The 24,275-nt window shown below is 42.2% G+C and overlaps 1 long non-coding RNA gene across 1 annotated transcript; it reads left to right on the top strand.

Annotated features, from left to right (window-relative positions):
* The first annotated feature begins 7,143 nt into the window (after positions 1–7,143).
* LOC142761129 (uncharacterized) lies at positions 7,144–20,165 on the top strand. The gene is made up of 4 exons (XR_012883513.1): positions 7,144–7,225; positions 14,832–15,124; positions 15,284–15,430; positions 19,941–20,165. It is a non-coding gene; the product is annotated as an uncharacterized LOC142761129 (long non-coding RNA).
* The last annotated feature ends 4,110 nt before the right edge of the window (positions 20,166–24,275 follow it).

Genomic DNA, 24,275 nt, shown 5'->3' with positions numbered 1-24,275 from the left:
ACAGAAAAACATGACGTCAAGCATTCATTACCCCATTTGGTAAGATTCCCAGTATTCCAGTCAAACATGGGATTATGCAACTGCAACCAGGGAAGGCCTAAAACCAAATCGGACGATAATCCCTGCATCAACAGTACAGAGCACTGCTCCAAATGCATGGAGCCCACAAGGAGTTCAAAAACAGGGGTATGCTGTGTAAAATAACCATTAGCAAGAGGAGTGGATTCGATACCCATTACAGGGACAGGTTTAGGCAAATCAATCAAAGGCATAGCTAGAGACATAGCAAATTCCACAGACATGATATTAGCAGACGACCCTGAATCCACGAAGGCACTGCCGGTAGCAGACCTACCACCAAAAGAGACCTGAAAGGGAAGCAAGATTTTATTACGTTTCATATTTACGGGAAATACCTGTGCGCCCAAGTGACCTCCCCGATGATCACTTAGGCGCGGAAGTTTTCCGGTTGCTTATTCTTACGCCTAGGACAGGTGTTCACTTGATGCTTGTCATCCCCACAATAGAAGCAGAGACCATTCTTCCTGCGGAACTATCTACGTTGTTGGGGGGACACGGAGGCCCCGAGTTGCATAGGTACCTCCGAGTCTTCCGTGGAAGAACGAAGCAACGGAACCTCGGGAGGCATCATGGGGGAGTCAGAGGAGAAAACACATAAACGTTCACGTTGTCGTTCCCTGAGACGTCGGTCAAGTCGTACCGCTAAAGCCATAACCTGGTCTAGGGAGTCAGAAGAGGGATAGCTAACTAGCAGGTCTTTCAGGGCGTTCGACAGACCCAACCTAAACTGGCACCTTAAGGCAGGGTCATTCCACCGAGAAGCTACGCACCACTTCCTAAAGTCACAGCAATACTCCTCAACAGGTCTCTTACCCTGATGTAAGGTCACCAGCTGACTCTCGGCAAAGGCAGTCCTGTCAGTCTCGTCATAAATGAGTCCGAGAGCAGAAAAGAAAAGATCAACGGAGGAAAGTTCAGGGGCGTCAGGAGCCAAAGAGAAGGCCCATTCTTGGGGCCCTTCCTGGAGCCGGGACATAATTATACCCACCCGCTGGCTCTCAGAACCTGAGGAGTGGGGCTTTAAATGAAAATAGAGCCTACAACTCTCCCGAACGGAGAGAAAAGTCTTCCGGTCCCCTGAGAACCGGTCAGGCAACTTGAGGTTGGGTTCAAGAGGTGAGGTGAGGGGCACTACCATGGTAGCATCAGGCTGGTTGACCCTCTGAGCCAGGGCGTGGACCTGTAGGGAGAGACCCGGCATTTGCTGAACCAGGGTCTCAAGGGGATCCATAGTGGTGTGAGGGACCAGGGTAGAGTAGGTATATGGGCTTGTGATTATGTAATGACAGGGATAGGGAAACAGACAAGTGAGCCCTAATCTACCCGCCACTCAGTCCCTGCCTACTTGCAACGACCCGCCCTAGGCGACGGGGTACAACTGGGCGATGGTCCCTACACTCAGTAAGTGCACGACACACAATCAGACAAGGAAACACAGAACAAAGGGAAACGGGGCAGTTGCCCACGGCAGCACCGTGAGCAACAAGAGTAGTAAACGAGCCGAGTCAAACCAGGAGAGTACGAGGTGCCAAACGCAGAGCAGGAGAGTAGTGAACAAGCCGAGTCAAACCAGGAGTGTACGAGGTACCAAACGCAGAGCAGAAGAGTAGTAAGTAAGCCAGGGTCAATACGAAGCAGGGACAAGTAGTTCAAGAAGCTGCAGCAGGGCCAGGAAACCAACAGAGAAGAATCACAAGCAAGGAGGAACAGGAAAGGCAGGTATAAATAGACAGAGGGCGGGAGCTAGTTCCGTCTGGCCAGGCTGTGATAGGCTCTCCCACTAATAAAGCCTGCCATCCTGAGTGGTGGAAGATGGAGTCAGTCTCACAGACATAGAAGCAGGTGCAGACTGATTACCTATGTGCGTGGATACAGAAGCTGTGCCTGGCAGATCCTTAACACAAGGCCTTAAAGAATCTTAGGCCAGAGATTAGGGCTCCTATTACTGTCTGGGACCTGTTCTTAAGAATCTTAAAAAATCTCCATTTGAACCCTTGATGGACTCAGATCTTAAATGGCTTTCTTGCAAAGTTCTCTTTTTTACAGCTATAACTTGAGCCAAGAGACTGGATGAGATACTAGCTTTGTACTCAGGACATTCTTACCTCAGTACGTCAGGTTCCTTCCAGATGGAGTACAACTAAGAACCTTACCATCATTTATACCTAAAGTGGCATCCGCACTGAACATCAATAGAGAAGCCTTTCTTCCAGTCTTTTTTTCCTGTGCGATCTGATCAGGGCCAGATGAAGACTGCCAGCAGTATAGAGCAGTCATTTATGATGGGGCCCTCCACCCAACTAACACAGGATTCTCCAAGACAGTGCTTCTAGGCATTTGAAGCTTAGTACAACCTATTATAAACTGTGCCCCACAAAATAGAAGCCAGAGTGCTTGCGATATTAAAAGTCCACTAAGTTAAACATTAAAAGCAGTGACTTACATTTGATCCCCATCATTCTTCGCTCTGTACCCATAGATGGTGGGTGGCATGCAGTGGCGGATTAAGTGTACCATGGGACCTGGGCTGTTGACACAACTTGGGCCCCCTCCTTCCCCCTCACACGCAATTCAACCCCCAACCAGCTGACACTGGACCCGTCAGTGCCACTGACCTGACGGATACAGGTTTTAGCACTAGATAGGGCTGCTATGTATTGAGGATATAAAGCAGCTCTATCTTAAAAAGTAAAAATCATTTTTAATAAAAATTATTTAGAAAGTTGCACCAAACACACTGATAGACTGTTTTATTTAAGAAAAAAAACTAATAATAATAATGTTTTTTTTTATTTTATAACACCTCTCTTTAAAGTGTAACTAAACTTTTGACATGTCGGTGGGGGGTTCGAGCATTGAGACCCCCACAATCGCTAAAGTGAAGCAGCAGAAGCGCCCGACTAAATGCCGCGCCGCTTCACTTCTGATCGTCATTTCTCAGAGTGGTGTACATCTGTACACCGCTTGCTCGGCTTTCCGAGAAAAGCAGATCAGAAACGAAGCGGCACAGCGGTCACCTGAGCGCTTCTGCCACTTTGTTTTAGCGATCCATGGGGTCTCAGTGCTCGGACCCCCACCGATCAAAACTTCTGACATTTCACTATGACATGTTAGAAGTTTTTTAGAAGTTTAGTTACACTTTAAAGGGGTTTGCCTGTGAGGGAAATTTATGACATATCCTGTGGTTCTTGTCTGATAGGTGCAGTTCCCAGAGGTGGGACTCGCATCTATCTCTAGAACCGGGCCCCCTAAACCCTGTTCTACCTTTTTCTGCTATCGCTGCATCTCGGCCACTTCCTAACCATGGACTTTCCGTAACTCATAGTAGTGAACGGCAGTTACGGCAGCAGCGTAGCATGCGAGCTACGCTGTTTACGTAACTACCATTCAGTTCTATGGGACTTATGGAAACAGTGTACCAGAACCAAGCTCTGCATGCACATAAATACAACACCAGAACTAAGCTCAGTACATATATACATCACAAGAACCAACCTTAGTAAATATATACAGCACTAGAACAAAGCTCACTACATATATACAAAACCAGAACCGAGCTCAGTACATAAAGACAGTACCAGAACCAAGAACAGTACATAAATACAGCCCCAGAACCAAGCTCAGTACATAAATACAGCACCAGCACAAATACAGCTCAATTTAGTGCAACCCCTGCCGTATAGGTTTGTATGGATAAAACTACAGCTCCCAGCATGGCCCGAACAATGGTAAGGATATGCTGGGAGTTGCTGTTTCCCCAAAAAATATATCATACCACCCATCATCTCGCTGCAGATCATACAGTGACTACAGTACTGATTAGAGGCAGATAAACATTTACATTAAGTGACTTACCGGTGACTTCATTTCAGATTCTAGTTCTTCTTTTTCTCTTTTCTTCTCCATCTGGTCCAGACCTCTATGGCTTCTCTTGGCCAAGACCCATTTCTGCAGTTTTCCGCTCATATGTCTCGGGCTTCCCACTTTTCAAACATTTCTGCATCTATAAACAAAGATAAAGTTATCATGGTGCCGCACAATACGCCCGTATATATATAATAGTATCATACACTGCACCTCTAATTATAATAACGCCATACACTGCGTCCCTGATTATAATAGCACACACATAGTGCCCCCTGTAGATAGTGCACCATAGAGCCCCCTGTATATAGTGCCCCATAGAGCCCCCTGTAGATAGTGCTCCCATAGATAGTGCCCCCATAGAGCCCCCTGTAGATAATGCCCCACATATAGCCCCCTGTTGATAGCGCTCTACATATAGCCCCCTGTAGATTGAGCTCTACGTATAGTGCACCCTGTATATAGTGCCCTACATATAGTCCCCCTGTAGTTTGTGTCCCACATAAAGCCTTCCCTGTAGATTGTGCCTTACATATAGCGCCTGTAGATTGCCCTCTACATATAGCGCACCTTATATATAGTGCCCTACATATAGTCCCCCTGTAGATTGTGTCCCACATAAAGCCTCCCTTGTAGATTGTGTCCCACATATAGCCCCCCTCCTGTAGTGTAGGTTCGTCTTTGCTAAGTGATAAAAAGAAATGCAGATAACATTACACTCATTCCTGGCTAGGCCGGTTGCTCTCAGGAAACATAAGCATGATTAAACCAGGTGTCTTAAAAAGAACACACTATGCTAGAGGTCACTGAGACACCAGTGACCAAAAGTAAAATATACATTATATATAAAACATGTATATTAAAAGATGTTTTCTCCTCTCATATATTTATGGCACATCCACAGTATAGCACAGCGAGCTACACTGTTTTCGTAACTCAGGAGTCATATATTATCTCACACATTTATGGTATATCCACAGGATAGCTCACTATGCTATTTGTTTAATCCAATTGACTTCTATTAGAGTTATGCAAACAGCTGAAAACAGCCCGCTCCGTACCTCCCGTGCACTTTAGAAGACTTGACAGATGTGAGGAGACCTGCGTTCTCGAGATGGGTGCAGGTCCCAGAAGTGGTTGCTGCATCTATCAAACATTTATTGCATATCATGGGGATATACCATGATTTTATGAGGTGAGATTCAAAAACTGTAGAGTGGCCCCTGTAGAGAGTGCCCCACCTTCCTCTGTAGATAGTTCCACAAACCCCCCTGTAGGAAGTGCCACACACATCCCCTGTAAGCAGTGCCACACACATCCCCTGTAGGCAGTGCCACACACTTTCACTGTAGGCGGTGCCACATATATCCACTATAGGCAGTGCCACACACATCCCCTGTAGGCAGTGTCATACACATCCACTGTAGGTAGTGCCACACACATCCACTGTGTAACGTCTATGGCCGCGGACCGTTGTCCTGACTTACCTCTGACGGCCGCGGCCATGGACGAGTGCGTTCCCGGCCGCATCTCTCTCCTGGGAGATGCCGGCACTCACTTCCTGGTCTGACCACTGTCTCCCGCAGGGCGCGCGCGCCCGCGCGTGCACGGCCATAGATGGCCAGTATGCGCACATTTGCAGAATGCTGCAATTAGCCCAGAAGGCTTCAGGACTATAAAAGGGGCTCTGCCCTCTCGATCTTTAGCAGAGTGTTGTTGTGTTACCTTAAGTTTGTATTTGCAAATGGTCTCCAAGTGTTTTCCAGTTCCCAGTGTTACCCATTCCTGCTGCCTGTACCCTGTATCCCGTGTTACCGTGCCTCTGTGCCTTCAAGAGTTGGAGTCGTGTTGTGCCCTCCGCTGCATCTATTCTGTCGCACCCGGCCGGGTGTCTGTCTACTGTCGGAGCCTCATCTTAGCCTGAATCTACCGCCACTGTCTACATTGCCTCAGGTACCCTTTCTGAACTATAGACTTTGCATTGTACCTGTTTGGCCAGCTGCTATCCCACTATGCGGTACGGCCCAGTGGGTCGACACCCCGCACCGTAACACACTGTAGGTAGTGCCACACACATCTACTGTAGGTAGTGCCACACATCCACCCCTTGTAGATAGTGCCACACAGCCCCCTTGTAGATAGTGCCACACAGCCCCTCTCCCTGTAGATAGTGAAAGATACACCTCCCTGAATATAGTGCCTACCAAGAAATAAAAAAAAATAAAAAATCCTGTACTCACAGAGCCCGGGCCGTTCCCGCGATGAACCGAGCTCCAGCCTACTCAGCCACATTAGGCCTGAAGCATACGACAGGGCGATGATGTCATTGCGCCTGCCCAGGTATCCAATCCCTGTGCTCTATAGGTTGCAGCGAATAGTGAACAAGTTCGCTAGATCCCTGTACCTCTGTCATTGTATTCAATTGCACCTGCATCCTGAGAATGCAGGTACAATTGAATATGGAAGTCGCTGGGGGCCGGGTCCCCTCCTGAGTGAGGGGGAACGTGGGGCCTGGAGCTGGAGCTCCAAGAGCACGAATGATAATCCGGCCCTGCATCTGATGATGAACAACAGCTTCTACATTCCTTTGGATGTTAAAAGGGCAATTCAAATCTATATTCAGCGAACTGAACCCTTTAGAGCTACAGAAACCCTCTTTGTGCTTTTTTCAGAAGGCCTTAAAAGATGCCCTGGCGAGATGGCTAAAATCAGCTCTCTTAGAAGTCAACAAACTTTAAACTTGATTGTTCCTCCTCTCCATTTCCTATCAAAGCTCATTCCACATGTTCTACAGCTACTTCATGGGCAGAGAATGCTCATGTGTCCTTTACCGACATCTGCAATGCTGCTTCATAGTCATCTTCTTCCACCTTCGTAAGGAATTACAGGCTTTACATCAATGCAAGGAGTTCAGCCTTTGGCACTGGCGTTCTAAATGCAGCTATGAATTCTTAATACCCTCCCCCCCATTCTTGGCTACTTAGATCCCTTTTGTGCTGCCGAGGACGAAATAGGAAAGTGAAAATTGGGGTTACCTGGTATTTTGCTTTCCTTGAGTCCGAAGGCAGCACATAATACCCCCCCAATACAATTTGTTTGTCGCAAGTAGTTTGTGTCTATTTATTTCACAGTGATTGTAAAGAAGGGAGGTTCTCTTATAGCCTGGTCGGTTAAATATGCTAATTGTTGTTTTATTTAGGTGGGCTAGTCCTAGGATGGAGTTAAAGTGAGGTTTAACCCTTCGGTGCTGCCTTCAAGATCAAGGAAAGCAAAATTCCAGGTAACCCCAATTTTCAAAATTATAATTGTTTTTAGTAATACCCCCTACTCTCTACTGTGAAGACTTCTCTCGTAATAATGAGGTCATCTAGCTCTGTACTTTACACTAAATAATGTACATATTTGGAGAAATTAGGTCCTGTGACCCAAAAGTATCCTTTGACAAGTTTTTTTTAGATAAGATTCCAAAACTATAGAAAATTAAAGGAAGGGTTTCTCCATTTTCGCATGTACTAGATTTTTAATAGAGTACCTGTCCTGTCTGTGCTACAGCTTATGGATCATGACATGGGAATGCCATTGGCACAGAGTCCTTCATGGTAGTACTCCATATTATAGATGTGTAGGCATTCAAGGGGGAATTATTAATGACTGTGAGACAAAACTGTGGGTGAAAAAAGTTGCAAAGTTTGGTGAACACCTTATTTGCAAAAAAAAATGGTGACTTTTATAGTTTTTTTAGTTTTTAGATTAAGACTGGCGCATGAAACCACATGTCTTAAGTTCTTTCCTCAGTGTTCTGAGGTATGAGAAATGCCTCTAGGGGAGAATGTCTCCATAATATGTCATGTGATGGAGCATGCACCAATGTTTTTCTTCAGAATTCTCAAAGTACTCCATGAGAAGAAAGCCTTTGTGTGCTTCTTGCGTAAAATCAAAGACACACAGAGGTACAGTATGGGCCCATAGCAGGCTATGTTACAAATCTGCACCACAGGGATCTACAATCCTTAACATTGAAAATGCAACACCAAGAAGGGCAAGCCGTAAGGTTATGCAAATAGAGGAAGTAGCAGGTATTGCTAAGGTGCAAATTATCAAATTTTCAAGCACCTAGCTCCAATCCGTGGCATGTGGGACTGGCATAAAAGTGATGTGGGATGATTGTGCGATACCCCCTGTTTGTCGATGTGCCAGTTATCACCACTTGTCGCAAACTGAGGGGGGCAGAATCCTTGAACTCTGAGACCTTGGTTTATCACTCCGGCAGATCGCTACATGCCTAGGCCGAGATGTCAGCACTATTCAACGTTGCGTTTCCCGGAGGTTGGGAGTACAACAACAAAAGGGAATGACAGCAAGAGGTGAGCAAAGGCAAACCTCTGTACGGATGGATTGTCTGATTGGAAGAATGGCGCGTAGTGATACATTCTGTATTGCAAATTAAAATTGGACATCACATCCCAAGCCTAGGGCGGCAACCAGTGTCGACACAAACGATCAGGAGGCATTTGCACAACATTGAGCTACGAGCCAGACGTCTAGCTACAGTTATTTCATTGTCCACATGCCACCGCTCTCAAAGGCTATCATGGTGCACAGCAAGACAGCAATGGAGGCTGAAATGGAGGTCTATCCTCTTCCTCAATGAGTCCCGTTTTTGTCTTGGACACAGTTATAGCCGGAGTTTGGCCAGGAGACCATGTGGGGAATGCCTTGAAGAGGCCCTCACAGAAGAGGAAACGTCACACCGGTCCTACTCCCAGGATTATGGTGTGGGGTGGCATAATGGATGGTAGCCGGACCCCTCTAGTCTTTATTTCAAGTACACTTACAGCTTGGCAATACGTTGATTTGGTCGTGGAACCAGTGGTACGGCCATTTCTCCAAAGTGTCTCAGAAGCTGTTTTTCAACAGGACAACACCAGGCCGCATGTTGCTCGTGTTAATGTGAGCAACCTGCGTAGCCTAAACATGCTACCATGGCCTGCAGCGTCTCTGGACTTATCTCCCATCAAGCAAATCTGAGTCGTCATTGGTCAGCAATTGCAAAGGGAGCTGCCAGCAGCCAATCTTGAGGATTTGCCTGCCCATGTGCATTCAGGAAAAAAACAAATAATAACCTCATTGAAAGCATGCCTAGACATGTAAGTGTGTGAATGTCTGCGCATGGCACTCATACTTAATACTGAATAAATCAAGATGTTTGGAATATATTGTTTCCAGTTTTTTTTATTATTTGCATATCATTAACATGTTATTGGAACCTGTGATTTCCACAATTCCAAAACGTTTCCTTCTTGGCGTTGCAATGTTAAATACTTTTGTGTCAAAAAAGACAAAAGTATAGTAGGTATGATACCTTTATTGGCTAACCATAAAAGTTCTATATGCAAGCTTTCAGAGCGCAGAGGCCCCTTCTACAGGCAACTTACAAATGAATGACTGAGAAAAAAAACACAGCATTTAAGATGTTACACAAATACAATTAGTACATGAGGTGATACATCATTAAGCCCTTCACGCAAAATCACGTAACTGTACGTGATAAGGGTTAAGGGGAAGTATGGAGCGAGCTCTCGGGCTGAGCTCGCTCCATACACAGTGGGTGACGGTTGTTACACGCAGCCGACACCTCCCTGCAATGAGCGGAATCAAAGTTCACTTTGATTCCGCCCGTTTAACACCTTAAATACTGTGATCAATCGCAATTGCGGCATTTAAAGTGTTAGAATCAGGGGTGCGCCACCTCAAACACATGATCACGCCCCCCCCCCCCCCCGCGGCACGATCGGCCGGTTACAACAGTTGGTATGGCAGCCTGGGGGCCAAACAAAAGCCCATAGGTCCGCCATCTTTGTACTCCTTTGAAGCTCTGCCTCCAGTAGACTGTCAGAATCACGATATACTGCAATACATTAGTATTGCAGTATATCATGCAAGCGATCCAACGATCGCTGCTTCAAGTCTCCTAGGGAGACTAATAAAAAAAAGTAAAAAACAGTTAAATAAAGATTTTTGTTATGTTCCAAAAATAATAAAGTATTAAAAGTTAAAAAAAAAAACCTTTTCACATTTTTCCCCTAAATCTATGTTAAAAAAAAAAGTTAATATAAGTGGTATCGCCGCGACTGTAAAAATCCGAACTATCACAATATAGCGTTGTTTAACCTGCTCGGTGAATCTGTAAAAAATAATAATACACACGCATATATATATATATATATATATATATATATATACATACATATATATATATATATATACATATATATATATATATATATATATACATATTATATATATATATATATATATATATATATATATATATATATATATATATATATACAGTGAAGGAAATAAGTATTTGATCCCTTGCTGATTTTGTAAGTTTGCCCACTGTCAAAGACATGAACAGTCTAGAATTTTTAGGCTAGGTTAATTTTACCAATGAGAGATAGATTATATTTAAAAAAAACAGAAAATCACATAGTTAAAATTATATATATTTATTTGCATTGTGCACAGAGAAATAAGTATTTGATCCTCTACCAAGCATTGAGAGTTCAGCCTCCTCCAGACCAGTTACACGCTCCAAATCAACTTGGTGCCTGCATTAAAGACAGCTGTCGTAAATGGTCACCTGTATAAAAGACTCCTGTCCACAGACTCAATTAATCAGTCTGACTCTAACCTCTACAACATGGGCAAGACCAAAGAGCTTTCTAAGGATGTCAGGAACAAGATCATAGACCTGCACAAGGCTGGAATGGGCTACAAAACCATAAGTAAGACGCTGGGTGAGAAGGAGACAACTGTTGGTACAATAGTAAGAAAATGGAAGACTTACAAAATGACTATCAATCGACATAGATCTGGGGCTCCATGCAAAATCTCACCTCGTGGGGTATCCTTGAACCTGAGGAAGGTGAGAGCTCAGCCGAAAACTACACGGGGGGAACTTGTTAATGATCTCAAGGCAGCTGGGACCACAGTCACCAAGAAAACCATTGGTAACACATTATGCCATAATGGATTAAAATCCTGCAGTGCCCGCAAGGTCCCCCTGCTCAAGAAGGCACATGTACAGGCCCGTCTGAAGTTTGCAAATGAACATCTGGATGATTCTGAGAGTGATTCGGAGAAGGTGCTGTGGTCAGATGAGACTAAAATTAAGCTCTTTGGCATTAACTCAACTCGCCGTGTTTGGAGGAAGAGAAATGCTGCCTATGACCCAAAGAACACCGTCCCCACTGTCAAGCATGGAGGTGGGAACATTATGTTTTGGGGATGTTTCTCTGCTAAGGGCACAGGACTACTTCACCGCATCAATGGGAGAATGGATGGAGCCATGTACCGTCAAATCCTGAGTGACAACCTCCTTCCCTCCACCAGGACATTAAAAATGGCTCGTGGCTGGGTCTTCCAGCACGACAATGACCCGAAACATACAGCCAAGGCAACAAAGGAGTGGCTCAAAAAGAAGCACATTAAGGTCATGGAGTGGCCTAGCCAGTCTCCAGACTTTAATCCCATTGAAAACTTATGGAGGGAGCTGAAGATCCGAGTCGCCAAGCGTCAGCCTCAAAATCTTAATGATTTACAGATGATCTGCAAAGAGGAGTGGGCCAAAATTCCATCTAACATGTGACCAAACCTCATCATCAACTGCAAAAAAACGTCTGACTGCTGTGCTTGCCAAGAAGGGTTTTGCCACCAAGTATTAAGTCTTGTTTGCCAAAGGGATCAAATAATAATATATTAATTATTTCTCTGTGCACAATGCATATAAATATATATAATTTTGACAATGTGACAATGTGATTTTCAGGTTTTTTTTTTAAGATAATCTATCTCTCACTGGTAAAATTAACCTAGCCTAAAAATTCTAGACTGTTCATGTCTTTGACAGTGGGCAAACTTACAAAATCAGCAAGGGATCAAATACTTATTTCCTTCACTGTATATACAAAACACACAAACACCTTAGCGCTCCAAAAAAATGAAATAGAAAATTATCAAAAAGTCTCATATACCCCAAAATGGTATCAGTGAAAACTGCAGCTCGCCCCGCAAAACGTAAGCCCTCACATCGCGAAATTGATGTAAAAATAAAAAAGTTATGGCTCTCAGAATACGTCGACACAAACTTTTTTTTAATTTAGCAAATGGTTTAATTTTTTTAAAAGTGGTAAAACATAAAACAAAACATGTAAATTTGGTATCGCCGTAATCATATCAACCTGTAGAATAAGGTAAATATGTAGTTTTTACCGCCTGATGGACGCCGTAAAAACAAAACCCCCAAATTAATCGCTGTTTTTTGCTCATTTCACCCCACAAATATTTTTTTTTCAGCTTCCCAGTACAATAAGTAGTGCCATGAAAAACTACAACTTGTCCTGGAAAAAACAAGCGCTCGTATGGCGATATAGAGGGAAAAATAAAAAAATTATAGCTTTTGAAATGTGGGGAGAAAAAAACAAAAGTGAAAATTTGAAAAAGGGCTGCGTCCTGAAGGGGTTAAGATAAGCCGGGGCAATAAAACTGAGGTTATAGGGGTGATGACTTAGGATATAAGGGATCTGTAGTCATTCTGATGGGGGATGTGACGTGTGTCCATGTAGTGGCTCATCAATTCAGGTGTTAGATTGAGGCCTTGTGTCAATGACTGGAATTTTATCATCATTTTGAATTCCCAAATTTTTCTGTCTCTTTCGTTCTTAAAATGACCCTTTAGTATTAGGACCTTTAAATCTGCCAAACTGTGATCAGGTCCAGAGAAGTGTTTTTCCACGGGTGTATCCACCTCCTGTTTTATTGTATGTCTGTGAAGATTCATCCTGGTTTGTAGTTTTTGTATTGTTTCTCCAATGTAGATTCTTTTACTGATGCACCTTGTACACAGGATCATGTACACTATATTGGAATATGTACAGGAGAATGTGCCAGTGATTTTATAGTCCTGTTGCGTGTTTGGTATGTGGATGGTGTTTGATGACAAGATGTTGCTACATTTTGCTTGGTTCATACTGAGAGAGGTTTACAACAAAGGATGGTATATCCAAATGGTTATGTGGATTTTGCTTTCCGTCTTGTATTTTGAGACCCACTTTCTTCCTTAGACCTCATGCACACAAACTTATTTTTGTCCTCCCGTAAACACTGGCGTAAATACGGGTCCTTGGTCACACGTATTCGACCCGTATTGCACCAGTATTTACGGACCCGTGTCACCCGTATTCCACCCGTATTTACGGGCACGTTTTCGCTGCAAAATTACACTGCAGTAATCGGCAGCCCTTCTCTCTATCAGTGCAGGATAGAGAGAAGGGACAACCCTTTCCGTAGTAAAAGTAAAATAAATTCTTAGTTACTCGGACGTTGCCTTGGTGACGCTTCCCTCTCTTGACATCCAGCCCAACCTCCCTGGATGACGCGGCAGTCCATGTGACAGCTGCAGCCTGTGATTGGCCTGTGATTGGCTGCAGCGGTCACATGGGCTGAAACGTCATCCCAGGAGGCCGGACTGGAGGAAGAAGCAGGGAGTTCTGTGTAAGTAGGAACGTCTTTTTTTTTTTTACAGGTTGATGTATATTGTGATTGGCAGTCACTGTCCAGGGTGCTGAAAGAGTTACTGCTGATCGTTTAACTCTTTCAGCACCCTGGACAGTGACTATTTACTGACATCGCCTAGCAACGCTCCCGTAATTACGGGTGCACACACGTAGTCACCCGTAATTATGGGAGCCCCATAGACTTCTATGGGCCTTCCCGTGCCGTAATTACGGCCTGAAATAGGATATTTTCAACGGCCCGGGCCACTTCCCGTAAGCATACGGAGAGGTACCTGTGGCCAATAGAAGTCCATGGGCCCGTAAAAACGTGCCGTAATTACGGGCGTTTTTACGTTCGTGTGCATGGGGCCTTAGTCTGTTGAGTTTCTTTTGTTTGCAGATGATAAGTTGATGTTGTAATTTATTGTAGAATTCCTTTAATACTTGCTTGGTTAGACGTGATCCAGGTCCTTGTATTGTATCATTTAGGGAATTAATCTTATTTTGGATGGTTCTCTTCTGGTTGTAAAAAAATCCAATAAAGTGATTCCGCAGTCTTTCAGTTGATCTGTAGCAAAGTTTCTGTGAAAAGTGAGTGTTGTAGGTATATTCAGTTGGATTCTTGATCATGAGGCCTTTTGGGATAAGATTCTCCTTTTTGCTTCTTGGGGTTGCAATTTCAATGTTGAGGAGTGTAAAATATGGTCATGTGAATGAGCCCTTAATGTCATTTAAAATGCAAGTAAGTATTTATATTTAATCACTAATCTTAATTTGTTTTAGTCTAAGGTCACACTGAGACTTTTTGTAGTGCTACTGATTCATTTTTGATTGATCAAGCTACAGCTGAAGTCCAAAGGAGTACATTTAGTTGCATGCAATCTTGTGGACTACAGCTGTCACTCGATAGTTAAAAATCAATCAGTAGCATAACAAAAAGTCTCAGTGTAGCCTTAGTCTAAGTACTTTCATCAGTAAATAATTTGCAGTAAGTAATCTATACTTTGTATTCTTAACTCTTTAGTGACCAGCCTATTTTTGGCCTAAATGACAGAGCACAGTTTTCCAGTTTTTTGATCATAGCATTTCAGAAGCCAAAATGTTCTTATTTTCCTATAGACATAGCTGTGTGAGGGCTCTTGTTTTACAGGACATGATGTACTTTTTAATGGCACCATTTAGGGGAACATATAATTTATTACTTAAATTTAATTAACTGTTTTGGGGGTAATGAAAAGAAACCTGAAATTTCACTATTCTATTTTGCTTCTTATATTTACGTCACTTACCGTGTGGTACAAATAGCATAACATCTTTATTCTGCAGGCCGTAGCGGAGAGGCAGCTGACCAGGTCACAGTCTATACAAAAGTCTATAGTAGTTAGTAACACTTGGGTACCTGAACTAGTCCAGACAGTGGCTGTGGCTTCAGCACGGATGGAGGTCGGTGCAGCAGGTAGCGCCAGTGGTGGTATCCGATGTGGCAGAAGACACTGGACATGGCAGAAGACACTGGACGTGACAGAAGACACTGGACGTGGCAACGACAGCAGGTGCAGTAGACACGACTCCGACACTAATAGGCACAGGAACAAGAACAGCACGGGATACAGGAACAGGTAACAGGGCATGGTTAACGACTGGAACGGGAAACACTAAGGGACCATTTGCAAGACAGACAAGGGATAACTAACAACGCTCAGGGCAAGGATCAGAGGGGCTGGGGCCTGCTTATAGACCAGGAAATCATGTGGTTGATAATGATGATTGTTTTACAGGTGTGCACGCTGGCCCTTTAAGAGCAGGCACGAGCGTGCGCACACACCCTACGAGACACAGCAGACCGGAGTGGAAGTGAGCGCTGGCGTCTCCTAGGAAGGAGATGGGGACCAGAGCTACGGATTCATGGCTGCGGGTGTCCAGAGGTGAGTAAACCCGACAGCCCGTGGCCAGTGGCGTAACTACCGCTATAGCAGCCATATCGACTGCTACGGGGCCCGCGGCATGAGGGGGCTCGTGTCGCCCGCCAGCTCTGCCCGCTCCCCTGTATGGCGTTATCAACAGAGGGGGCTGTATGGCGCCATCTACAGAGGGGGCTGTATGGCGCTATCTACAGTGAGGGCTGTATGGCGTTATCTACAGGGGGGCTGTATGGCGTTATCTACAGAGGGGACTGTATGGCGTTATCTATAGGGGGCTGTATGGCGTTATCTACAGGGGGGACTGTATGGCGTTATCTACAGGGGGGCTGTATGGCGTTATCTACAGGGGGACAGTAAGGCACTATCTACAAGGGAGGGGGGTTGTGTGACACCCAGGGGAGGTGGTGGCCCCAGTCAAAAGTTTGCTATGGGGCTCAGTCTTTCCTAGTTACACCCCTGCCCGTGGCCATGGACGCTACAAGGATGAATAGAGAACAGCAATTCTGAAATTGTTTTTTATTTTATTTTCTACGAGGTTCACCACGCTGATGAAATAACATAATCGTTTTTTAGTACGTGTCATTACGGATGCGGTGATGCCAATTATATGTAACTTTTTTTTTCTTTAGTCTTTTTTATTAAAAATAAATTTGTAAGGGAAAAAAGTTAATTTCTCATTCTTTTTACTTAGGAATTTTCATCTATTTATTATAAACTGCTTTTTTTTTTAATCCCTCTAGGGGACTTTACTATGCGATTATTTGATCGCTTTTAAAATATACTGCAATACCTCTGTATTGCAGTGTATTATGCCTGCCTGTGTCATGGTAACACTGAAAGGCATATAATTAAGCCCTGCCTTTGTAAGGACCTAATAGGCATACTCTGAAGGCAGACCTGGGGGCCCCCCATCTGCCATAAAAAAACACTTTTCAGTGGTGATCGCTTTCAGGGGTGCCGATGGCGCAAGAAAAAGAGCCCCTCCCCCTAAAACCACTTAGATGATGCGGTCGCCATTGATCACGGCTTCTAAGGAGTTAAATGGGTGGGTTTGAAGAAAATTTCAATCCCCCTTGTTGGAGCAGGAGCCTGGCTGTCTAGACAGCCCGACACCCACTCTAGCCAACATGGGACACCCGTGCCGTGCTTTTGTCACAGAGCTGTGAAAAGACAGTGCTGTAGCATAAATACCTTTAACCAGTAGACGTACCACGACACAACTGTACGTCCGGGTGGCCAGTGTCTTAGCGCACAGGGACGTAGAGTTACCGGGAACCAGGAGGCCAGCTGTCCCTGACAGCTGACACTCCACTGTATGCTGATCAGTGGATTAATTCCGCTGATTTTGGCAATTAACACCTTAATTGCGGTGATCGATTGCAATCGCCGTATTATAGTGGTTCCTAGCACATCTGCAGACCTCACAATGAAATTGTGAGGTTTGCAGATGACTAGCACGGCAACCGGAGGCCAAGTAATGGCCTCCGTGTTTGCCATGTACAGAAGCCTATCAGGACCAGCCTCCTGATAGACTTCCTGTCAGAGTGACAGGACGTCACTGCCATTCGCGATGCACACTGTCAGGAACCGGGACGTCAGCTGTCCCTGACAGCTGACACTCCACTGTTGCTGATCAGCGGCTCATTGCCGCTGATTTCGGCAATTAACCCGTTAAATGTGGAGCTCGATTGCGATCTCTGCATGTAGGGGGTTTGTAGCACATCAGCAGTCCCCATGCAATTGTGGGGGCTGCTGATGCTTGTGAGGGCACCCGGGGGCCAGACAACAGCCTTCCGGTCTGCCATGTATGGAAGCCTATAAGTAGACTAACCTGTCAGAGTGACTGTGACGTCACACTGACCGTTGGAATACGTTACACTACCTAGGTAGTGTAATGTATTCTAGCAGCGATCAGAGCTGCAGGTAAAAAAAAAAAGTGTAAAAAGTAAAGAAAAAAGTCAAAAAAAAGTTAATAAACATGTTTTACAAAAGTGTAAATATAAAAGATTTTTTTTTCCTATAATAAGTCTCTTATTATAGGAAAAAAATGAAAACGTTAAAAAACAGTACACATATTTGTTATCACCGCGTTCGTAATGACCCAATCTATAAAACAATGTTATTTTTACTGCATGGTGAACAACGCAAAAAAGAAAACTAAAAACAATGCCAGAATCACTATTTCTTGGTCTCCACCCCTCCCAAAATATAGAATAAAAAGTGATTGAAAAGTCGCATGTACCCAAAAATAGTAACAATAAAAACTACAACCCGTCCCACAAAAAACAAGCCCTTACACCGCTTTTTTTACAGAAAAATAAAAAAGTTATAGCTCTCAGAATATGGTGACATAGAAAATAAATTATTTTATAAAGAAATGATTTTATTGTGCAAACGCTGCAAAACATAAAAAAAACTATATACATAAGGTATTGCCGTAATCGTACCGACCCGCAGAATAAAGTAAAATTGTCATTTATATCGCATTATGAACGCCGTAAGAAATAAAGAATTAAAAACGCCAAAATCACTGTTTTTTGGTCACCAAAGCTCAAAATAAAATGTAATAAAAAGTGATAAAAAGTTGTATGTACCAAAAATTTGTACCAATAAAAACTACAGCTCGTCCTGCCAAAAATAAACCCTCACACCGCTCAATTCATGGAAAAATAAAAAAGTTATGGCGTTTGGAGGTCGTGGAGTGAAAAACTAAAATGGAAAAGCAAAAAAGGATCATTCCTGCAAAGGTAAATTAATTTCTATGAAAAAAAATAATTATTACCACATGTGGGGTATTGTCATACTCGGGAGAGATTGCGTTACAAATTTAGGGTGACCTTTTTCTCCTTTATCCCTTGTGAAAATGAAAAAATTCAACATTTTAATGGACAAAAATGTTTAGATTCATTTTCACGGCCTAATTCTACTAAATTCTGCAAAAAACCTGTGTGGTATAAATCCTTACTATACCCCTAGATAAATTTCTTGAGGATGTAGTTTCCCAAATGGGGTCACTTTTGGGGTGTTTCTACTGTTTTGTTCCCTCCAGGCCGTTGCAATCGTGACATGGCACTAAAAACCAATCCAGCAAAATCTGCGCTCCAAAATACAAATGGCGCTCCCTCCCTTCTGAGCCCTGCTGTGTGTCCAAACATCAGTTTATTACCACATATGGGGTATTTATTACCACATATGGGGTATTTCTGTAATCGGGAGAAATTGCTTTATAAATGTTGGGGTGCATTTTCTTCTTTATTTCTTGTAAATATTACAAATTTCTTTGTAATATTTTTTTTCAGAAAAAAAGTAGATTTTCATTTTCACAGACTAACTCCAATAAATATAGAAAAATACCTGTGGGGTCAAAGTGCTAACTATACCCCTAGATAAATTCCTTGAGGGGTCTAGTTTCCAAAATGGGGTCACTTTTGGGGAGTTTCCACTGTTTTGGCACCACAAGACCTCTTCAAACCCGACATGGTGCCTAAAATATAATCTAAAAATAAGCAGACCCGAAAATCCTGTAGGTGCTCTTTAGCTTCTGAGGCCGTTGTTTCAGTCCATTAGCACACTAGGGCAATATGAGGGATATTCCTAAAAACGGCAGAACCTGAGAAATAAATATTGAGTTGCGTTTCTCTGGTAAAACCTTCTGTGTTACAGATTTTTTTTTATTGCAAATGAATTTCGGCAAAAAAAAATGACATTTGTAAATCTCCCCTCTACTTTGCTTTTTTTCCTGTGAAACGCCGAAAGCGTTAAGAAACTTTCTGAATGCTGTTTTGAATACTTTGAGGGGTGCAGTTTTTAAAATGGGGTGATTTATTGGAGGATTCTAATATATAAGGCCCTCAATACCATTGCACCACTAAACTGGTACCTGTAAAAATAGCCTTTTGAAATTTTCTTAAAAATGTGAGAAATTGCTGCTAAAGTTCTAAGCCTTGTAACGTCCTAGAAAAATAAAAAAAACATTCAAAAAACGATGCAAACATAAAGTAGACATATGGAAAATGTGAACTAGAGACTATTTTGTGTGGTATTACTATCTGTTTTACAAGCAGATACATTTAAATTTTGAAAAATGCTAATTTTTGCAAATTTTCCCTAAATTTTGGTGTTTTTCACAAATAAATATTGAATTTATCTACCAAATTTTTCAACTAGCATAAAGTACAATATGTCACAAGAAAACGATCTCAGAATCGCTTGGATAGGTAAAAGCATTCCCAAGTTTTTACCACATAAACTGACACATGTCAGATTTGAAAAAATCGGCTGTGCCACAAGGTCAAAACAGGCTGCGTCCTAAAGGGGTTAATGACCACTGTGGAAACATGTATTTGCAGTCATTAAGGGGTGAAGTATATTATACTGAATTCAGTCATCAAAATAAGAGATATCATTTTAGTTGACTTAAAGTAGCTCTTTATGTAAATGTATTTGTCTAAAAGTATGGATATTGATAAACAAAGTGATCTGCATTCCAAGCCTTGCTTCTTCTTTCCCTCAGTTCAATCTTGAGATAAAGACTAGAATAATTTGTGACAGACGGATCGGGAAGTGTTGCCAGAAAACTTGATTGAAAAGTGGTTAGGCAGTGCACCCTGGCAACCAGACTGTTAGACATCTCAAAGTTGGATTTGCACTGTACTGCTTAAAAGGAAACAGTTTGGCAGCATTCAAGTCATGCCATTTACTCTCTCTAGCTGCAGGATTAATCAGATTTGTCTAAAAGGTGGAGATTACATTAAAATGTTCATGTGAAAAAAATATTGTTTATATCTGGGTTTTTATTTCACTTATTATTATTAATAATAATATACAAAACATAACACAAATAGTTATTGGTTGAATGTAAAATGATAATTTAACTTAAAGCCATATATAAATGGCATATGTCGAAGAATAAGTAATAAAAAAAAATGGAAAAGTTGCATTTTGAATAAAAATTCTGTTTACAAGCTGGCATATGGAACGATGTTATACTCCATCTAAATTTCGACCATTTACACAGTATTGCCTATGGACTTGTTTTATTTATTTTTTTGTGCTTATAAAGGAATGCAGCAAACAGAATGATTCATTTTATCATCAATAGGTTCTGTTATTTAAAAACCCCACTGTGTGTCATAAATACTGAAGCATTTTAATGCAAGGGTCAAAATAATCTAGCTAAAAAATTAAATATGACACGCTCTGGTACAATTTATGTCTATTAAAATTAAAGGTGACAGTTATGGGAGAAGCAATTTTTCCCTTCCAACATATTTGCTGTAATTGCAACCCAAGGAAGATCAAAATCATTCATCAATTTATTTAGAGGAAGGAAGTTTCTCTTTTAAAGAATAGAAAAGTATCTAGAAATTAACTCCTATGTCGCTAAAAGGATAAGTTACAGTATATTTTTATTACAAGTTAAACTAAATATTGCAAAAATATTAAGAGTTTACATAAGAAAAAAGTAATTGTTCACAGTTAAAGAGACTCTGTCACCACATTATAAGTGCAGTATCTCCTATATAAGGAGATCGGCGCTATAATGTAGGTGACAATAATGCTTTTTATTTAAAAAAAACTATCTATTTTTACCACTTTATTAGCGATTTTAGATTTATGCTAATGAGTTGCTTAATGCCTAAGTGGGCGTATTTTTACTTTCAACAAAACCTATAACTTGGAGTCTGACACACGAAAGGTAAATTTAAAACAGTGAAAGTTTATTAGATCAATTAAAATAAACACATATATAAAAACATAGAGATGATTACCACAAGAGAGAAATAGACAACCAGAACATATATCACAGAGCGGCACTATGTAGACAGACTGAGCACACCTATGTCAGATAACAATGCATGTTAAAAAGGTGGTATGCAAACAGCCAACTGTATGTAAATGCAAAGTGCTAGGAGATAAATGCATCAAAGATGTGTACACTTTGTAGTTTCTCTACATAATATATCTGGGACAACAGTCCATACGCAGTTACAGAGAATAGCAAAAAGTATATACACATCGCAATGTGTAAGAATGTCTCTTACCCATCTCCAGGTTTAAATGTCTGGCGTGCAACCCGACGCGCGTTTCGGCCCGGAAGCCTTCGTCTGGGGGTGGTGTCGTAGCCCACTCTCCAGCCTTTTAAAGTAGCCCCTCACCAATCACCAAGGAGAAAAGTGTACATATTGTCAGGATCAGCTGTGAGCGCGGAATCACGGGCCGGCCCATCGATATCCGGGTCACGGACCCGGAAGCAGAAGGTGCAAAAAGCACATGTCCCACATCAGAGTCCGAGCCAGGACGCCGAGGGCCGGGCCGCGACACCGCGCAGACGCACAGCACAGAAAAGACACGTGCAGAGAGCACCAGTAGTGCGCATTGCCGCCACCAGGGGCGCGCTGAATCCAAACATAAGAAGGCGAAAAGCAAACGCCCATGAATAGGTGAAGTATTTATCCCTAACCTTTCCCTACACAGTTTAGTACCCCGAGAAGAGAACAGGAAAAAACCACAGTAGAGCATGCATGATGTTGTTTTTTGAATGAATGAAGAAGATAAAAACAACAACATGAATGGATGAATGAGTGTCACCCAAAGCAATTATAATAATAAAGCGCTACACACCGTTATTGCATACATCACCAGACCAACAAACAAATATATATATACAAGCACGCAAACACAGACATTTTTGCTGAGTAGCAGATGTATTCAAGAAGTATATATACATAGTGCAGGGTCCTTAAATGGCAGCGTAACAGTAAATCAATTCAATGTAAAAGACAACACAATCTATGAAAATGTATATGATCAATTACATTAATGTATGTTGTGTATAAATTAAATAAATATAAATGCACCTATATACAAGAGTTAAGTGTACAATTCTATGCATAATATATGTTGTATAAAAGTTATATAAATATAAATACACCTCTATACAAATGTTAAGTGTACAATTCTATACATGTTGTCTGCATATGCTTGTGAGTGTAACCAGCATGAGTAGATTGATATAAAAAATAATATATGAAATATAAAAATGAAAATAATAAGAATTCCAGCAAGCCACGCGTAATCTCGCGAGATTACGATGTAAACGAGATTTTGTTTCCCTTGCTGGAAATCTCACAGAAAAGATTCAGAAGTGTCAGGATTCTGAATACACATGACGTCCAGGCTGGAGGTAATGTATATTCATTATCAGGACACTTGATTAACGTTAATGTCTGTGTATGTGGCTGCACATCGTGTTCTAGTAACAACGCGATGCTGCTGTGTAAATGAATGGAGAGGACTGCATGACGCTGATTGGTCAGCGTCATACACTCCTCTGTACAACTCCCACTTGGTCGAAAGTAAAAACACGCCCACTTGGGCATTAAGAAACTCATTAGCATAAAGCTAAAAATCGCTAATAAAGTGGTTTAAAATAGATCGTTTTTCTAAATAAAAAGCATCACTGTCACCTACATTACAGCGCCGATCTCCTTATATAGGAGATAGGGCACTTATAATGTGGTGACAGGGCCTCTTTAATTAAACAGAAGAAATTGAAAATACTAATAAATTGTAAAAGCATTGCTTCTTTTATTATTTTATATGTACACTTCTGGCTTGAAAAATCTGATACAATAGTGCAGCTGACAATAGGCCTACTGTCTATTAATTCATACAGACTACCCCCCTACAAATATACCGTATTTGTTGGACTATTGGCTGTGTTTAGAGTTTTTTGCCAAGTGTTTTTACGCGGAAACTGTGCCGCAAAACTTGTCAAAAATGGCCTTAAAATGCCTCCCATTGATTTTAATGGGAGGCGGAGGCGCCTCTGACCTCCCATTGACTTAAATGGGAGGCAGAGAAAGCGTATTTCACTGCGTTTTATGCCCGCGGGGCTCAATTGCCGCGGGCGAAAAACGCAGCGAAAATCGGCATGCAGGGAGAGGAAAATCTGCCCCAAACTTCCAAACGGAATTTTGAGGCAAAAATTCCGCCTGCAAAAAACTCTGTGTGAACATAGCCTTAGAAGCAGTTTCTCTCTTGGAATCTGAGCAGTAATCTTCTGCTGCGTCTTATCTTATGAAGGCAAACAGATGTCAGTTGCAGGAGACTGAGCTCCGAGCTTCCAAAGGTCCTTGCAATGCAGTGTAATTGAAGCAGCATGTCCTGTGCTGTGTGTAAAAGTTCTCTGTGTTATCTGCTCACTGAACAGTCACATCTTACATACAGAATTCTGTCATCTCACTATTCAGTGAGCAGATAACACAGACATTAGTACACACAGCACAGTAAATCTGTGCAGGTACTGATCTGCAAGGACCTTCTAGCTACGCCCCCTCCTATGTACAGAACAGCAGGGAGAGCAGATTCAACACCATTAACCCCTGCCTCTCCACACCTCTGATATCTGGTGAGTTCAGGGGAGTGTGAGAGCAGTATAGCTGCTAATATCTTGTATTTCTGTGTCTGATATTGTTATGGGGCACTGTGACTGGCATTGTTAAGGAGCACTGTGGTACCCTATTTTCTCAATATTACCCAGGAAATGTACAGTTATAGGCAAAACCTTTAATGCTACAATTTATGGGTGCGTCTTATGGTCTAGTGTGTTCTTTAGTCCAGAAAATACTGTATACAAATAGTTAAAAAACATAATTAAAACCTCAGGTGAAGACCTCCATAGCCCCAGTCACATAAATACTAACAACAAGACAGCATTTAAAAATGAAATAATTTGGATAAAATGGAAAGCGCTACTGAACAAGGAAATAATAGCAATATAGGTAACTATCTTAATAATTTTAATGCATGGCTACGCATTTCAACACAGAACCTGTGTCTTCTT

Source organism: Rhinoderma darwinii, chromosome 4 (genome assembly GCF_050947455.1).
Source record: "Rhinoderma darwinii isolate aRhiDar2 chromosome 4, aRhiDar2.hap1, whole genome shotgun sequence".
Lineage (NCBI taxonomy): Eukaryota > Metazoa > Chordata > Amphibia > Anura > Rhinodermatidae > Rhinoderma > Rhinoderma darwinii.
The sequence above is the reverse complement of the archived record's forward strand: the minus strand, read 5'-3'. Positions and strand labels throughout refer to the sequence as shown.